At 34.0% G+C, this 17,849-nt stretch overlaps 1 long non-coding RNA gene across 1 annotated transcript; it reads right to left on the bottom strand.

Moving 5' to 3' along the window:
- Positions 1-12,656: 12,656 nt before the first annotated feature.
- Positions 12,657-17,069, bottom strand: LOC120069550 (uncharacterized). The gene is made up of 6 exons (XR_005479578.2): positions 16,553-17,069; positions 16,200-16,437; positions 15,975-16,081; positions 13,331-13,386; positions 13,208-13,249; positions 12,657-13,038 (listed from the first exon to the last, which is right to left on the bottom strand). It is a non-coding gene; the product is annotated as an uncharacterized LOC120069550 (long non-coding RNA).
- Between the last annotated feature and the right edge of the window lie 780 nt (positions 17,070-17,849).

Raw genomic sequence — 17,849 nt, 5'->3', positions numbered from 1 at the left:
CTGAAATAAGATTACATTATATCCACAAAATATAAGTATTGAAATTACATTACATAACATCCACAAATCATATACCACAAAGTACCTTTAAAATACAAATCTACAATCTAACTTAATGTGAAACCTGCATTCCTATTCCCTATTTAGGCTAATAACTAGGAGAATCTGACTAGGTATGAAACCCTATGCTAAAAAGGAAGAACTCTAAGTGTTGAATAAATGTTCTTCAAAAAAAGTTTGGAATTTAACTAATGGAAATTTAATTAAGTGCAAGGTTAACACGGAACCAGGCGTTCGGTATTAAACACATAAAATAAAACTAAGACAAGGACAATCATGTGTGAATTTGTGAAGTTGAACGCATTGCATGAAATTCGCTCATGCGTTCAAAACGCATGAGCAAGAGCAGAGAAAGCGAGAGGTTAAAGGCAAGGCGCTGGGTAGACGATTGTGTAACAAATGAGCAGTGTTACACGATGAGGTAGGCGATCGTCTAGTAAGTGAACGGCGCTACACAATGAGGTAGATGATCGTGTAGAGGGGTGTTAGACGATTGTGTAGCAATGCGGGGAGCTAAACGATGAGGTAGGCGATCGTATAGCAATGCGCGGAGCTAAGCGATGCGCTAGACGATCGTGAAGATGCACGCGGCGTTGAATGATGAGAAGTAACACGCTAGACGATCGAGCTATACGATAGGAAAAGTACTACACGGTCAGTGTAAGTGCTAAATGATAAGTGTAGAAACTGGACGATAGCACTAGACGATAGCGTTTAACGTTAAGCGATGCGCAGACGCTAAGCGATGGATTACACGATGGTGCTACACGATGGGCGTAGGTGCTAGACGATAGCCGTGTTGTGCTAGGCAATGAGCAGACGCGCTACACGATAGGCGAAATACAAAGCGATAGGCGTTGGGCGATAGACACAGGCGCTGGGCGATGACCTAAGCGATTAGTGGATGAGTTAGACGATAAGGTGTCGCGCTAAACAATTGTGGTAAACGATGCGCGCAATAGCTAAGCAAATAGGCTATGCGCGAGATCGTTGAGAGTGAGATCGTTGAAAGCGAGATCGTTGAAAGCAAGATCGTTTACTAAACGATTGAGCTACACGATGGGCTGTTGGAGCTAAGCGATATATGTAGGAATTAAACGATGGAGCAGTGCTGAGGACTGCGTTACGCAAGATTGATAATCTCATCAGGACAAATGGCTTTACCAACAGAAGTCTGAAACAAAGATAGTAGAAGCTGGACGAATAAATATTTATGCAAAGTGAGTTCGATGCATGAAGAAGACATATATAGGAGGTGGATGAGGCTGGGCATTGGTAGAATGAGAGGAATACGCCTGGATGTGATCAAAGGAGGAGGTGTTAGGTAAAGGAGAAGGGTAAGATGCCTATAAAAGGAGCAGAACGCTTCACTTTAACCCACAAACCATTTAAGTTCCTAAAGATCACAAAGAAAGGAGTAAGTAAGAGACATTCGTGCGTTGAACGAAGGAAAAGAGGTGCTGATCGAACGAAAGTCAGAACAGAGGCACTGAAGGAAGCTAGGTGTACGGACAGACGCTTAGGCATTCAAACGAGAAGTTATTCCGGACTACTCGTGCAAATTAGGTGATTTTTAGACCAAAAGTTTTTAAATTTAATGTAGATAAGGTGTAAGGGCTACCTTAATGAAATTCTAACTCTAAAACTATCAAATTTAAGGAAAACCGAGAGGTGCTCACCAGTAGGGAAACAGTCGGGCCAGGGGGAGTGAACTCGAGACTCCAAACTATCACCAAGGAACTTGAAGGCGAAACTCTAAGGTAAACTAGTTATGACAATTTCACACATTTTTAAAGAAGGAAATGTCTTGAGATGAGGCATGGAAGAGTGAGTAATCTAAGCTTAAAGTTAAATATGAAATAGGGTTTAGCAGAAGAGTAAGGGAAACCGGGTGAATTGGGAGGAAAATGAAATCTCAGCAGGTCATTGTGAGTGGTTTCTTCTTTTACTCTTTTAAGCATATTTAGAATTAATATGTTGTAGTTTATATTATGAGATGAATATGAGGATGGGATGGTCAAGGGGTCTATGGACCTAGAACCTAAGCCCAAAATAAATCCTTACAGGATGGTCAGGAGACCAAAGAGTCTAGTTCCTAAGTCTGTGGGAAGGAAAAACCTTGAATGGGATGGTTAGAGGGTCGAAGGGTCTAGCTTCTAAGCCCATGAAAGGGAGAACTATGTGCACATAGGTTAATGAATATTTTTAGATATGAAATGTTAACTATCTACCGTGTGTGTAGGTAGGTTTGTGAAAAGCTTCATGGAATGATGTAGGTTTGCATTGGAACCTCATGATATAATGCTTATGATCTGAAAAGACTTGTATTTATGATTCCACTCACTGAGATTTGTAAAAGCTCATGGTTTGTTTTCCGTGTTTCTCTCGCAGGTAGCAGAAGAGTCTAGGTTACGAAGTTGGTCACGGTCTGCCATAAGTTTAGAAATAGTACTAAAAGAAATTTGTAGTCGGGGTAGTGCCACACTAGTAAATGTAATTTAAATTTGTAAACTAGTTTCCTAAATAAAGCATGTGTAACCATTTTTTCCATTAAGATTTTCCGCTACTGTAGTAAATATTGTTTAAAAAAAAAAGACTAATAAGGTAACGTCAATAGTTTTCATGAAAGAGTAGCATCAGTTAACATCACACCTTCTCTTAGGTAAGAATGGAAATCAGGGAGAGGGTCATGACACTTAACTCAATATACCATATACCAATCTCAAACTTAATCTCAAACTCAATATAGAACTCAAAATCTAACATAAACTTAACCATAACTATGCATTTATACCTAAACCAACTTTAAACCCTTTAACCTCTCAAACTCAATATAGCATACCCAAATCTACACATTTTAATCTCAAACTATACGTTCTTCTAATTAGTTTACTACCAAAGTTGAAGAGCTCATACTTAAGTCAATTTATCTCGTGATTTCATGAGTTATAAAATCATGGCTAAAGTCATCCATCTCAATTTGTCATTTTTCTTCCATTTCATCCAATCTAGCCTTTAAGGATTGTATCTTTTGTAGTTGCTAAGCTATAAATTGTGAGGAGGATGCACTCGATAATGTTTCTCTTTTCTTGATCTTTTTAGGCTTCATCCAATCTAGCCATTTCGTCAAATCTAGCCTTTAAGGATTGTATTACCATTTGGAACTTCATCAATAATTTAAACAAATAAATGTATGACAATTTTATATAATTAAAGTTACATTGAGGAATATGCATATGCATAGTTATTACCATATGCATCATTGGTGACCTAATTAACAAACAAGTTATCACTCTTAGAGTGTATACTGACCTGAGCCTTTTGTCGTCGCTCGCAAAAGACTAAAAATCAAACAAAGTTTATAAATTACCAAACTCATCAACTACTACTACAAAAAGTAGGCAAGCATGGGGTCGATCCGCAGGTAAAATAAATGCATAAAGTAAGATAAAGCGGGTAAATGCAATAATAAATTGGAAAATCTAGTTATGGGAGTTGAGGGATTCCTAATAGTTTCGATCAATGAAAATTGTTGATTAAACATACATTCAACTTATGCATTCACAACTACTGACTTAGAATGACTAGACTCTACATTTGTGGACAACTAATTTGGAACGATTCAAAAAAAGCACCATAATTATTAATTAAAGCCTATGCCCTAAATAAACTTCAAGCCTCGAGTTTTATTGAGTTCTAAGGGATCATAAAAACCTTAGTCATGAGCATTAAGATTAAGGGTTCAATTGCATGGTTAACTAATAGAAATGCCCTAATTAATTAACCTAGTTCTCCTTTGAAATAAGCCAAGATACACACAACTAAGACCTTATAAGCCCTAGCATACAAATTTCAACTTTTGCTACTTAATTGATTTCAAGCGTTGATGAATAAATTACTAAACGTATGAGCTCTAAATCATTTAGCAAAAATATACATTCGAGGAAAGGAGAGTCGATCCATTCAAGAACATACGAATAAATAAGTACAAGATTCAAAAGAAACATAGTTTGAATTTATTAAACTTAATTTACAACATCTCACAAAATTACTAAGGTTTTCTCCCACAAACTAGACACAACTTACCTCATAGATTCATAGACAAACAAGAGGAAGATGCTACAAAACATAGATACAACCCAGAAGAAATAAAATCCTAAGCTAAAAGATGAAGAATAAGAGAAAATTGGGTTGGTTAGCTGTGATCTCCATCTTTTCTCTTCAAATTTCATCCATCATCTCATCCATTGCATTATTTTTCCCTAAAATTCAAAGGATTATATATAAAGGTTTTTCGACCGTCACTACGCCGTTGGCGAGCGCAACTACACTCTGGCCTTCATTGCCATAGTGCCTGCCTCGCACGCAGGGATGCGTTGCACCTGATGAGTGAAGTGTTGCTGCTGTTGACAGCATTGCAACGCTCTCGCCTTGGACGCATACTTCCTTTGAGCGCAGTGTATGAAGCCGAGCAAGACACCGCTACACAACCTCCAAGGGCAAAATAGTAGTTTTGCTCCTTTTTTTGCTGTTGCACTGTCTTGATACAAAATGTACCTAAATTTAGTCGGGAATAGATAACTCCTTTGGAGAGCTATCATGTACGCTTAAACAAGTCTACTAGGTCAATTTCTTGATATCATCGGGTCCTATTTGTAAAACAATTCACATAAAATATGTTAATAATACTTTCTTACAAATCAAATGGAAAAATATTTGTGTTTCTACTGTGGATCCTCATAAGCGTATGAAAGTCTTAGAACTAATTATATGAATGAACATTAGAGCCGATCAATTCTTTTTATTAGTCTCCGCCATTTTCTAATAAAACGAAAAATTAATGTGAAATGAGTAATGCAATGTAAATAAACCAAAAGAAACACAAAATTCTTAATTTCCATTCAGTGGATTCAAACTTAGTGCATAAAAAGTGTCAATCTTCGTTTTTTAATATACTAGTCCATTTAGTGGATTCAAACTTATTAAGTTTTATCTTCCTTGAAATAGTTTGAAAGAGAAATTGTATTTTAATATATTAAGCCAAAAGGAAGTGGACTTATTTTTCCACAATTCCAAATATACATAATAATTAAACCAAATAATAATCCCAAATTATCTAACAATAATATTCACCCACAAATTAACACTAATATACAAAACAAATCAATTAACTCAACATAAAAAAAAAAAATAATTAACTTAACATCCAAAGAAACCATTGAACTCAACATCTAAAACTAACATATTAAATTACATACACACAAAAAGACCAATTAATTCAACATCCAAAATTAACCATTGAATTCCACATCCAAAACAAACATGAACTCAACATCCAAAATAAACCAATGAACTGATCAACTTCCAAAACAAACAATTTAACTCAACATCCAAAACAAACAACTTAACTCAACATTAAATTAATTATGAAATTCAAAATAATAACATTTAAATCTAACATTTATCTAAAATTAGTTTCAAGCATATAAATATGAAATTTAATCTTAAAACCTATCTAAAATTTCAACTTGAATCTAACATTTATGCTCACAAACAACACCCAATATAATGATGTTTCATTTTATTATATGCTTTCTACCTCAAAGGACTTGGGAATTTCCTTTCTAGAAGAACCCTATCAAACAATCAAATTGGCATGGTCTTGTCTATGATTTTCAATAGGTCTTCTCAATTCTCACATATATTTACATTATTTATATATTATTTTTCTGAAGAAACCTATGATGCTCGTTTACCTCTCAATTTTCTGAAGAACCATCCAACAAGATTCACAATTATAAGAATAATAATTTTAGTTCAAGCGTACAAGTTTAATGCTAACCTATAGATATCTCATAAGCAAAGACAACGTAAAACATATCGTAGGTGGAGTTCAGCGGCAGCAAATTTATCGTTGTGGGTTGTCGAAGCAGAATCGTCTAGCAGCTAGCAATGCCGACATCGAATCGTGCAGCAGCACTCTCAAGAAATTGGGAACCAGCACCGACGATCGATTCTTAAAGCAGCTTGGACAGTGTGAGCTCGTCGGCACGAATTGGCATGAGTCCGACAAAGTAGCATAGGACTGAAGAACAAAGGAGTGAAAAAATTGGGGAAAGGAAAAAATTGGGTTGGGCGGTGGCATATGCAAAAAGAATGAGGAAAAAAACAAAGATTTTAAATCATCCTATCTCGACGCTTCTATACGGCGTTGGGCAAAGTTGGATCTTCCAACGGTTGTTTAATTTTTCATCGGAAGAGCCTTCAAAAAGATTTTCTCAACTTTTTTTATCTTGTTGGCTCTCCTATACCATCCGGATAAGCTCTATCTCCCAACACCTCAACCTTAGAGTCGGGAGAGGTCAACAATTCTTCCTAACGTTTTTTATGTCAACAATCCAAGAAATGGCGTCAGGAGAGCCTATTTTTCTCGATGCCAGTAAAACAACCATTGGGAGAGCCTATTTTCATGACCCTAAATAAATATTTGGGAAAATAGCTTCTCTCGACACTTTTTTAAGCATCGAAAAACATTGGAGAAAACCAAATTTCTTGTAGTATTAAGATCAACCTGCAAAAATCTGTTATTGCCAGTATTGATGTTGATGAAAAATTGATACAACAGGCTGAATGTATCTGGGAGTGCAACTCTATAATCAAGAGTTGCATTCTCCCTAAAAGTTTACATCATGAGATTCATGCTCGGCCTGGTGGTGCCCCAGGTGCACCCTCCCTTAGGAAGGTATTTACATGGGTCAATGTCAAGGTGAATGAAGAAAGTGTTTCTAGTGGGTAGGAGAAAGACGTATGTCAACACATCCTACGGTCTCCTTCATTAGTTTGTAATATTTTTCCATGCTCGACCTCGTGTCGCCCTAGGAGCGTCCCCCTTAGGAAGGTGTATTCGGAGCTAAGTAGGTGTCGTTAGTTCTACCTGACTCGAAACAAACAATATTTATAAAGCTCGAATAACAACCTAACTAACTCATAGTTAAAGTGGAAGTAAGAGGTCGATCCATAGGGAAATGTTATTTAATCTTTTCTTTAACCAAGCTTAAGCATGAAAGCTATAAAACGGGGGGATTAAGACAAGAAACATGCTAAAAATCAAAAGATAAAGGATAGTTGTAACCAAGTTTAAAACAATCTTGCTTCTAATTCAAGTTAGACGTTCATTGCAATTATTATCATTGAATTCTACAAATTTAAATCACAATCGGATAGCACACAACTACTTACTTAATCTAGATTAAAGTAGTATTTACAAAGGTGGACAATTAGCATAACCTAGTCAAGAAAGCGTCCTAATCAATGATTAAGGTAGGATAGCTCTAATCCTAATCTATCATGTTTCTACCTCTATTGGGCTCCTTAGTGGCCATATAGAAGAGAAAACACACGCATTAGGTTCCAGGATTCAATTTCGTCGATTAATTGTCAAGATAGCTTACTCAATTAACTGGTTTTTCTCTAAATCTAGTAATTAGTGCGTCCTAGGATAGTCAGCCATTCAACACACAATTACTATTGCCTCTTGGAGATCTTGGCTAGACATTATATCGAACACATTAAAAGCAACTTATTCAATCATGAGTGAATATGACAAAACCAAGCATCTAGGCTAAACATGCTCAAGATATGGATTATTCAACATCCTTCAAGAATTAAAAACAGATTCAAGAATGCTCAAATTCAAATTTCTAATGATAATGAAAAGTAGAAAACTCAAAAGAACTTGCAAGAAATCTTGAAATAGAAACAAGATTGAATTACTTCACAAATCCATAGACAAATTCATGAAGAATTACAAGTTATTGATTACAATTAGAAAAGAAATCAAAATCTAACCTAGGTAGGAAACAAAATTACCATAGAGACTAATTGATACAGAGAGAAATTCTAGCCTCCATCGAAATTGTGCTTCCTCCCTTCAGCAAAAATAAGAAAACTATTTATAGTTACAGGGATAGCGTTGTGATGCCAAGGCGAGCGTTGCAACATTAAATCGTAGAAAAGACAAAAAGCGTTGGACGAACGTTGCAATGTTGCGCTAATGCTTGGTTGTGCAAGGTGCGTGGGATGGATCACCTCAAAATCCGGAGCATTGCAACGTTGTAGGGAGCATTGCAACACATTAAGTTTTGCAGAAAAAGCGAGTGTTCTGTCTCCAACTCGATACTCGATACACGATGGCCCTTACTCGATACTCGATGCACGGTGGCCTTTACTCGATAGCATTTACTCGATGGAAAAAAGAATAGGAAGAAACTCGATGGTACCCGATTACTCGATGATCGATTTACTCAATTACTCGACATCTTTACTCGATGGTCGATTACTCGATGGTATTCACTAGCATTTTTTCGATGGTAAAACTCGATGCTTGATTATACTCGATGGTACTTGATGATATCGATGGCATTTTGGTAATTTTCTGATTCTCTTTAATTTAGTTGATTTTCTTGGTCATTTTTTTTAATCCTTTTGGCACAATTTTCTTGTAATGACTTCTAAACGTCTCGGAGACCGTTTTACATACAAAATTATCAATTAAAGTAAATAATCAATACTATTTTGGGAAAATTAACATAGAAAATATACATCCTTTAAAGACCTGACAAGGTGTTTGCATGGAAAAGGACACAACAAACTCCAAAAATGGATAAGATCACTATAGTCAATTGAGTCACACTTACAATAAAATATTAAGGTAGTTAATGATTTCTAACCAAATGAGTGGTAATTAAATATTATAGGAATAAGAGGTTATTCTGGTGTAATATTTAATTGAGAATGTCTAAATTCAGTGAAGGAATAATTGTTCACCCCGAGATGGCATTTATCCTAAATTACTAAAGTATCATTGCAAAAATAAATGGTTTTAGGGTTGATTAAAATTTTTTGCTAAATTGATTGGATTAAATGAGTTTTTGTTTGCATATCTAATATAAGTAATTTGTTTTGTATCAACATCCTATAAATAGGACTAGCGCGGTAATAACCTTGCTTGGTGCTGATAAGTTAACTGGAGAAAATTATGCTACTTAGAAAAATACGATTAACATCGTTCTGATCATCGACGACCTCAAATTCGTCTTAACGGAGGAATGTCCTCCAGTTCTTGCACATGCAGCGTCACAAAATGTCATGACACCTATGACAGATGGCCTAAGGCCAACGATAAGGCCAAAGTCTATATTTTGGCAAACTTAACAAAAGTCCTAGCCAAAAAGTGTGAGCTCATGATCACTGCTCGCAAGATTATGGAGTCATTGTGTGAAATATTTGGGCAACCAGCCATACGTCTCGGGCATGAAGCTCTAAAGTACATCTTCAATGCCAGAATGAACGAGGGATCATCTGTTAGGGAGCATATTCTTAATATGGTGGGCTAGTTCAATGTGGTAGAGATGAACAGGGTTGTCATAAATGAGTCAATCCAGGTAAGCTTTATTCTAGAAACTCTTCCGAAGAGTTACCTATAGTTTCACAACAATGTTATCATGAACAAAATAGAATATAACCTTACCACCCTTCTTAGCAAGTTGCGGACTTATAAGTCATTGATGAAAGTCAAAGGACAGTACAGAGAGACAAATGTTGTCAGTTTTTCGAAAAATTTCCACAGGGGTTCTACCTCTGCGACTAAGTTTATGCCTTCTTTCTCAAACTCTAGGAAGTGGAAGAAGAAGAAATGTGGTAAGGGGAATAAAGCTATCACACTTGCTGTTGCTACCCAAAAAGACAAAAAGGTCAAGGTTGCAAAGGGAACTTGTTTTCATTGCAACTAGGATGGGCACTGGAAAAGAAATTGCCTAAAGTATTTAGACGAGAAGAAGAAGACGAAATAAGGTAAATATGATTTACTTTTTTTAGAAACTTGTTTAGTGGAAAATGACGATTCCGCCTAGATACTTGATTCAAGAGCCACTAACCACATTTATTCTTCATTACAGGAAACTAGTTCCTGACAGTAGCTAAAGGCTAGAGACATGACTCCGCAAGTTGTAACGGGGCAGGTCATCTCTGTAAGAGTATATCATCATGCAGCGGAAGCAACAAGGATCAATAAGCACTCTAATTCATTAATTTTCGCAGTAACTAAAACATGCTCATCTAACATAAGAGGGTTTGAAGCCATACTTTTATAGAACTCCTTGAGATCTTGATTCTCAACTGTGATCTTCTCCAAAATTTGTTGTGAACCACCTCAAGATCTTCCTCACTATGCTCTTGGAACTTTATAATGAGTTGTGGGACTCAAGAACAGCTTGAACGAAAGGAAAGTTGGAGAGAAGCTCACTGCTACAACTCACACAAAGAACAGTTTCTTCAGCCCAAATTTTTCTGTAAAAACTCTTTGAATGTCTGTCTCAATTCCACTCTAATCTTCTTTATTTATTGCAGATCTCTCATGTAAAGAAGATGGCTACATGAAATACAGCTCATGCTTGGAGTTATTAAAGCAAATGTAAATGGGTTTTGTGTGAGTTAGTTGAAGATGATAATGGAAAAAAACCAAATTTCTATTTTGTGTCATTTTTCCAATTTTTTAAATCAAATGATTTCAAAAAAATCAATTTGATTTTAAAATTGAAAATATTATTAATTTCATAAATTAACTTTCTAATAAAATTAATAAATAATTCAATTAATTCTAATTAATTTAATATCAAATATCAAATTAATTTTTATAACCTCATGTTTCTTATTAAGTACATCAGATATACTTGCTAAGTCCCGGGCTTTTTCATTAGCCCTTACCCACCTATCATAGATGACCCGAATATTTCGGTTCGCTATTGTACTGAAAACTGAAGAACATTCCTCCGTCAACACAAACCTCAAATCATCCAGAACTAATATTGTATGTTGGATTTCCAGTTTGAATATCCTCCACCGTTAAATTTTGTCGGAAGCTAGCAATTGTATGATTGAATTTTACATTACTGAAACATTTTAAACAAATTCTATTAAATAATTATGCATCTAAATCCACTTTTAGCAAACTAATAAAGTACCCAATAAATCTTTATCTCTTTGCAACGATAATTTAGTGATTTAGAATAATTGCTACTGAAGGGCAATCAAGAATTCCTTCACTGAAGCAAGAAAATTCTTGACCAAATACTATATCAGAATAATTTTTTACTCCTATAGTTCTTTTGTTTATCGTTTTCGGTCAAAATCTTTACTAACAATTAGTAATTCTTGGAAGTGTGACCCACCATTTCCAGATCTTATAGAACGGTATGAATATGCCCTCGAAATAGAAGACAATACCCAAGACGGAACTATAAGACCCTATTCATTTTACTGAAGCCTGGGTTGTTCCGAATCGTATGTTACAACCCTCCAAGGGGATCGTCGTGGTTAACGACTAGCTAGTGCCATCTAAAAACGACAGCAGGCGCAATATAGGAATCTCACGTTTAAACTAATGGAGGAGACCGTAGGACAATGTTGACACATTTCCTTCACTCACTTAGTATGAGCTACTTCCCTCATTCACCTTATTATTGACCCATGCAAACACTTTCCGAATGGAGTAATCGCGGTAAAAGCGACATGAAACCGAGCATGGATCTCACGATGTGAACTCTTGAGGGCGTGAGAGCTAATAACTACATATCGAATATATTCTTAATCTCCCACTGAAGTGTTCTATATGTTTGGGTATTTACGTAGGTATAAGACGGCTAAATTTAAACAACTTAAGTCTATATCATTTTTATCCAAGTATAACAATTATATTTGGATATAACCTTACAATGTCTAAGTGCTTAAACTAGTTTTAAACCTTACACTGCTCACGTATGCTCATAAAACCGATTAACAACGCTCAATAATTCAGCTATAATCCCCAGGTAGGAGGTGTTTTGTAGACTAACTTAAGTACCCCCCAGCTTTAGACAGGATTATATACCGGTTGAGTTTGTAACCTGAGTTTTACAATTTAACGATCTATTTTAACTATTAAAACGACTGGTTAACCTACGTGAGCATGCAACTGTTCTTCGTTATGGATTTTAAACGTCTAACCCAATTTTATAATAACTTACAAAATTTAGACATGCTAAACATCCACAACATACAACAAAGGCATTCAATATCTACACTACTATAAAAATTGGATTACTTGACGTTTTTTCGATATCAAGTAGAGGGTATACTTGACGCTAATAAAAGCGTCGTCTATTCGACTATCAAGTATAATGTCATAACTTGATACTGTAAAAACGTCAAGAGAAATAATTCTTGACACAATTTTCATGACAAGAAATATAATACACTTGATACTGATGACATGTCAAGTGTATTAATTCTTGATACTTATTATCGTGATTACTCTTGACATTTTTTATTTGTCAGATATATTTTTATCTTGACACGAAATAATGGTCAAGTAATCTTATTCTTGACACATTTCCCATCTATGCTTTTTATTTTCAAATTAAACATTCGAATTTAATTTTCATTTCTCATTTCTTGCATTACATTTGTTCCAATAAGACAATTTCATCAACTAAAATAAATAGTTGCACATATTTCAGGTCTACATATCAGTCCAATATATCCAACGTAACAATTCAGAGTACTAAAATAAAAAATTCTATTCTTCTATTACTTATGTCTATATGAATGATTCTAAAATTTATAAGACCAATCGTACAACAGTATATACTCTATCAACCCACCCCAATATATGATAATTCCAAAATTGTAAGACCAATCTATATGTGCTATGTATTCCAAAAATCAGAAGACTAAAATTCTATCCTCCACCACACATTTCTTTAAAGTATATAACCTATAATGGTTGAACAAAACATTTACACAAAAAAAGTTTTGGGCATTCCCATGTAGCCACATACACAAGATTTATAGGAAGTCCATCAGATATAGCGACCTAAATATTCAACCTGCCACGCGTACTTCATCCAATTCAAGTTGCGAGTACGAGCTCCTCGTATCAATCTATAAAACATAGAAAGTGAAATATATATATCTATTTACTATTTACATGAAGTAGCTCATTACAATAAGATAGAACATGAGTATAAGGAGCTTTCAAGTACAATGATCCCAACACAATTCTACATTGGAAAAAAATAGGAAAAGGTAGAACATAACTAATTATACTTACCGGGATTATAAGGAGCAATAACTAATGAACGAGTGTAGGTACCTACAATAATAGATTGAACACATTAACTTACTACTAATTAATAAAGTGATAATATATCATAAACAAATAACACTTACTTACACGATATAAGCCACCATTGATAAAGTCTTCACTTTTTGCATGCTACAAAACTCGATCTGTAACAACCCAAGTATGTGCATAAATTACAAGTTGAAATTTTTTTATTTTGTAAGACTTGTTAGAGAAGACCAATTTTAGATTTAATACATAAGGTTAAAAGTTGGTCCATAGATATCCTTGAATAATTGACAAATAAAAGCTTAATTAAACAAATATCTAAACAAGTAAATATCTAAGGAATAAATAAAGATGGCATAGAAAGATTTTTAAGAAGAAAAATCTAGTAAGTTTCTAAAGCAAAATAAATTATTATATGACTATGTCGGTTAAGTAAAGAAATAAATTAAAGGAAATAAAAATATATATATACCATTATATACATGTATGTCGATGTATATATGTATGTCGGTTAAAGTAAATAATAGTAAGCAGATAATATTAATAATAATAATAAATAATAATAATATGTAAACGGTTTAAGATAATAATGATATATTTTTAAAAAAAAAAAGAGAAAAGAAAGAGATAAATATAAATGTAGATAAACATTAAAAAAAAAAAAAAGATACATATATATATAGAAGATAAACATAAATATATATATATATATATATATATAAAAGAAATAAACAAAAAAAAGTCGATTTGAGTAAATATTAAAAAAAAAATGTATATATATACAAATAATAAAAAATAAAAAATAATAATAAAATGAAGAGAAAGTGAGAAAGTCGGTTTAAAAAAAAAAAGATAAACACAAAAGGAAAGTCGGTTTGAGTGAATTTAAAAAATAATAATAATAAAATTATTATTATTATTATTATTGAAAAATAAGAGTGGTGAGAAGGAAGTTGGAGAGGAAGAAGAAGAAGAAAAAAAAAACACGCACACACTTTGAAGTTTTGCTATTATCAAGTAAGTTGTTTTCTTTCCTATTCTTAAACACTTCTACTTAATTATTAAGTTAATATATATTTATATATATATAAACTTCTTTCCACTTATTTTTTTTTACAATTCAATTAATATATATATGGATATTTATGATATAACCTTAAGTAATTAAGTAGACAAATCCATTTTCTCTTTAATTGTTTTACTTGACATATTTGTCAATACTTGAATTTACAACTTTCTCAACTTTTAGGCTATATATGTTAAAATATTTAGTAATGCATGAGACAAACTTACCTAAGTTAAATAATATTATGCAGTAACATATGTACATAACTTTAGTAAATTATGATACAATATTGTTTCTAATTAAAAACAATATTTAGTGATAAACTAACTTTAAAATTATAAAGCATCTATTTTAATTAATATTATCCTTTTACCAAACCTTCAATATTCACTATTATTAGTGTTGGGTTATTGTTGGACAATATATTTTTCTCATAACTAATTATATTTCACTACTTAATAAGTATATTAGCTCTATTAAAATTTATAAAGAGAATTACAATACTTTTACAAATTAAATAACAATATACCTTACTTATATTACTAGTCCTAATGCTAGTGTTTATAAATAATTCAATTTATAGGACCAAACTATAAGCAATAATTAGGAATAAAAGAATCACAATCAAGATAAGTAGTTTATCTCACCTTCTCTTTAAGCATTTTATGGTAGTGTACCTTTGTTATGTTGCTGTTCTTATTGTTATGTTGCATTACATGTTTAAAACACGTTTATCTATAAGAGACCCCATGTATTATGTTTGTTCATGATCATGTTAAGATCAAGTTTTAATTAGGTATACGTTATGCTTCCAGGGCTGGTAGGGCATATATGGTTGCACTCCTCTAGGCCCAATCTTACGTTATGTTTATGCTAGGGACTAGCAGGATATGTATGGTTGCACCCCTCTAGTCCAACCTTACGTTTATGTTAATGGTTGACGTTGGATGCGACTCTGGCCCTACTGACTGCATGGCCCGCTAATCATCAGATAGGTTAGTTTTTGCTTAAGTCCTCATCTTCCTACCAGGGCGGAGGAATTTACGTTGGAAGTGTAACCGACCACCTCATGTTATCATAAGTTTATATTTTGGGTCCCAATCATATGTTTTCATGACATGTTGCATGTGATTGTGCATTTGATCACTACCTTAAGTGAAAACTACTTACTGGGTATATTATATATTCATCCTTATTATATACTCATCCTATTTTATAGACTTTGTAGGTAAGAACCGGCAGGACTAGACGTTGCAAAAAGGGCCAACCATCAAACTCACTATTATGGTCATATATGCATTTTGTATCACTACGCTAAATGTTTTATGGATCCTGGTGTTTTGTAAAATAAATTTTTTATACAGTTTTCTACCTAATTAATAAAATTTTAGATATATTTTTTGAAATTTTTACCAAAACTCATCTCATGATAGAAAAATCTAAGTATGCATGTCGTAGCGATCGGATCTTAGTATGTAAGGGTTAGGTTGTTACACAATCAAATATTCATTCCTAAATAAGATAGAAGAACATGGGACTTATACAATTCACATTCAAGATCGATGGTATACTAATATCAATCACTTCCTCACCCTTTCCCGCATTCTCTGAAACTTTCTCCTAAAACCACCAAGTTATAATTTTATAAGTAACTAATAGTAAATTTACTCATAAATTTACCTCATAATACAATTCACCTTCAAGATCGATTGTACACTAATAACTTTCATCTCCTTCACCTTCTTCCCTTCCTCATGTGTGGTTGATGCACTAACAACTTCCTTCTCCTATGATATAAATATAACAGTAGAAATTAAACAAGTTAAAAATTATCATAACTAATAGTTGTAACCTTAATGCATAAATTAAATAAGATAGAACATGAGACTAACTGTGACCCCTTACCCAAAAAATTAACGGCGCGCCTTACCCAGTAGTGGTTTGATCCAAAACTATCTCAAGATGTCAACTTCAACCTCCAAAGTCGATCACTGAAACAACTGGACAACAAACTTTTGCCTACACAACTCCTTCCAAGAATTCAACTTCAGGCCCTAAAACCTAAGTGCAAATCAAATTTAACCCAAAACACCAAAATCGAACCTCAAACACCATTAGATGGCGGTTTAGTATCCTCAAATTCCTGAATCCAACATCCAAAATTTATGGGTTAAATAAGTATTGTCCAAAAATTTAAATGGGTAAATTTTCAAGAAAAACCCAAAAATTTACACCAAAACTCAAGATCCAGCGAAAACCTAAGTGGCAACGTCCGACAACAAAAAGACTGATGGGCGTCGACCAGATTTGAGAAGCGGTCGTCGGATGGTTGGTTAAACACAACCCGAAGGAAGTCGTCGACTGCAGCAGTCCCTACGTGAGATAGACAGAACGGCGGCGGACAGCTAGGCGAATGAGTCGAACGACGATGGACAGCTAGGCGAACAGTTGTGAGTCGAGCGACGGTTGGGACAGCTAGACGAACGACACGGCACGGCAAAGAACAGCTAGGCGAACGGTTGGGACAGCTAGGCGAATGACACAACTTACAGAGCTGCGGCGAATGGCTTTAGATCCAGCGAACGTTGCGACGCCTGGCGGCTGGGAGCCGGCGAACGATTGGGTTGCAGAGAGGGAAAGGTGCGAGAGAGAGAGGTGGAAATGGGGGGTCTGGCAGCTGGAAAAAGAAGGGAAGAGGAAGAGAAAGAAAACGAGAAAAAAAAAGAAAGAAAAAGGAAAGAAAAAAAAGGAAAATAAAATAAAATATTATATATTTATTTTATTTTATTCTTTTCCCATTCCACTTTATTCTATTGAATTTCTTTCCTTCGCAAATTGAAATGAAGTCCTGCCATTAATTTTCAAATTGAATAATTTTCAAAGTCAGTAATTAAACTCCTGCAATTACACTTAAAGTCCAAAATTTCAAAAAATGCCCTCAATTAATAAAAATTTGGGGTGTTACACTTTTCCTTTTTTAATCTCTTAGATTCTTTAGCTAATTCAAATCCCTCCACATTTTTTTTTAAATTTAAACTAAATCAAATCCAAAATTCTAAATATCTTAACCCATATATTTGAACCAATTATCATATCAAATTATCTCAAATTCTAGCTCCAAGCAAATAAAAACCCAAATAATTTAATACAATTAAATTAAAATTACCCAACATTTGAGTGGAGAGAAGGAAAGTCAGTTGAGACTGGTGGGGTTCTGCGAAGAAAGGGTTTCGGAGAGGGAGGAGTTTTTTTTTTTTTACTAGGACATTTAATCCTTTTACTTGTTTAAAATAATAATTTATTTGATAATTTTGGTAGGAGGGAAACCAAATTTGAGAGGGAAATGAAAATGGGGAGGGAGGGAAACAAAAAAAATAAAGATTAAAAAAATATTATTTTTATATTTTACTTGACACGAAAAATATGTCAAGTAAGAGGTTCTTATACTTGACGCGAAAAACGTGTTAAGCACGACCTTATTACTTGACACGAAAATTGTGTCGAGTAAAGGTTCGCATGAAAATATCCGAAATATTCCATCAATCTCTGGATTTT

The sequence above is a fragment of the Benincasa hispida genome, chromosome 2 (genome assembly GCF_027475165.1).
Source record: "Benincasa hispida cultivar pf3 chromosome 2, pf3_genome.v1.1, whole genome shotgun sequence".
Classification (NCBI taxonomy): Eukaryota; Viridiplantae; Streptophyta; class Magnoliopsida; order Cucurbitales; family Cucurbitaceae; genus Benincasa; species Benincasa hispida.
Note: the sequence above shows the minus strand (reverse complement) of the source record. Positions and strands in the feature narration are given on the sequence as shown.